This window comes from Triticum aestivum, unplaced genomic scaffold (assembly GCF_018294505.1).
Source record: "Triticum aestivum cultivar Chinese Spring unplaced genomic scaffold, IWGSC CS RefSeq v2.1 scaffold81304, whole genome shotgun sequence".
NCBI lineage: Eukaryota > Viridiplantae > Streptophyta > Magnoliopsida > Poales > Poaceae > Triticum > Triticum aestivum.
The window spans coordinates 4,133-6,445 of NW_025234629.1; the positions used below are offsets into that span (position 1 = coordinate 4,133).

Sequence of the window (2,313 nt, forward strand, 5' to 3'; positions counted from 1 at the left end):
CAATGCTTCTCCCAACTTGTTCATCCTGGACCTCACGACAAAACATGAATGAAGGCCAGCATCTGCAAGTTATCAAGAAAAATGATTAGAACAAGCAAAATGCGACATTTTTACCATTTAAGCATAGAAGAACAGGGTCAACAACATTTTGATCTTTGAAAATGAACCAGGATTTCAATCTTTGAACAACAAAAAATTGATACAGTAGATCATTTGCGGTTCAAAACAACCCCTAAGGAGAGACATGTTGACACATTCATTTGGCAACATCTGTAGAAATTGAACCTCATAAACATGCAATGTGGAATTTGTATCTCAAAGAAGTATACATACTTATCAGGTTTAATTAGCACATAAACATGCAATGTGGAATTTGTATCTCAAAGAAGTATGCATACTTATCAGGTTTAATTAGCACACAGAAGCCAAATGCTAGTAGCTCATGATTAGTACACAGGATAGGATTCAACAAAGTAAACAAGAAGGTGGCTACAGTACAAAACTAAGCTCATCACACAGAATAAAATGATATTAAAAGTAAGCTCAACATAAGCATATGAGTTTTTTGGCACCGCCAGATCAAACATAGCAACGCCAGAATAATCATATGAATCATCATTTGCTCAGCCCATCTTCCAAGTGCAACTACTTCATCATTCTAGGTAAATTAAGATGTTAAATGACTAAAAATAGAAGTATGCTACAATCATATGGTACTGGTTAAAAAATGTGACTAGAGGACTACACTTGAACACATCACTTGCAATGCCTACTGGAAGGAGCAAGTGTATAGAAGAAAACAAACATTAGTCAGGCTGGCCATCAGTCTTTAAAACCTTGATTTTGTATTCCTCAAAGAGAATCTCAGGAATATGTTGTTGTAGCATCATCTGACCAGCCAATCCATCATTAACACACGTGCACACACAGAGCAGAGAACGATTTGAAATCAAGTGCAAGAATTACAGTAGCACATACAACTAGCATGTTATGGTTTGTGGGTGATGGGGAAAATGCATGTGAAGTGCAATCACAGAGGGGTGTGTACAATACACACCATCTTTGACAGCAAGCAAAACAGACAGGAATAGAGCATGTCAACTACTGTAAAGCACAATCACTAGCATGGTGGTGAGAGCAGTTTCCAGACGCCAACCATTCTTCTTGCAGGTGATGGATGCCTTCGCCTTATAGCGTGAGTGGAGGTAGCACGCAATCTGCACCAACAAAGCACCAAAAACAACGTCAATCCCCTGTGTCACAGTCTCACAGACAACCAAACCATCTTAATCCTAAAAACAAAAAAGGCATCGGCACCACCGAGGAGGAGGATGCATCGAGATGAAGGTGAAATTCTAGGGCGGCGTGCCAACGCTGATCTCCCTGAAGTACAATCCGTTTCATGTAGTTCTTGAGCAACACGATGTCGCCCTCCTCCTTAGAGCAGAGGGTGCCGGCTACGCCGCCGCCGAGGAGGACGTGCTACTGTGCCTCCTCGCCACCGGAGAGGCGCGTGGTGTTGTGGCTGTTCAGGTTGATAGGAAGGTCACCGTACGACCAGGAAGGTCACCGTCCGACCATGTCGGTAGAGTTCTTACTGCCGCCACCACTCCTCCGTCGACAAAGGTGCTTTCTCCCAATGTCAATACAACTGCAAGCAAGCAAGCAAACATGAATGAATGATCCTGCAAAGATTGTTATCTGTGCATGGTCAAATATAAAGATTGCATTAAGAAAAGTGTTTTCAATTTTTCGACAGAATAGACACTGCAAGAATAGCATACTTCTATGCTGAGTCTAACAGAACAAGGTCCTGCAAAGAACTAGGACTAAACAAACTACTGTAGTATCAATTAACTCGCACATGATTAAAAAAACTCAACATGTTCTTCAGTGGGTAATTCTTCAGTGTGTAATTCTTCAGACTATATGTTAGTGTGGCAGAGTATTGAGGTGTTGGGTAATTCTTTAGTGGGCTAACAAAATCATCATGTTCCAGTCAGTTCCGAATCCACACCTCAGACCAAATCGAATCGAAGCAATCCGCATATGGAATAAAAAAAGGACACGAATCAAGGGTTGAGGAGCGACTGGCCAGTGGGCGAAGAACTCGACGACGGCGAACTGCTCCCGCGAGGCCGTGAGGAAGGCGCCCAAGCTGGTGGGGTTGAGGTCCACGGCGTCCTCCCCCTGCGCGCGGCCCCGGCCCCCGCCTCGTCGCCGACGCCCAGCGATCGAAGGGCGTCCGTGCGCCCCGCGAGGGAGGAGGCGACATCACAAACAATGAGGAGGACTCGCGCCACCGCGGAGGCC

General features: G+C 44.5%; 1 non-coding gene across 1 annotated transcript; it reads right to left on the reverse strand.

The window, feature by feature from the left end:
* Positions 1–816: 816 nt before the first annotated feature.
* Positions 817–896, reverse strand: LOC123176210 (small nucleolar RNA SNORD36). Its single transcript, XR_006488413.1, has one exon. It is a non-coding gene; the product is annotated as a small nucleolar RNA SNORD36 (small nucleolar RNA).
* Between the last annotated feature and the right edge of the window lie 1,417 nt (positions 897–2,313).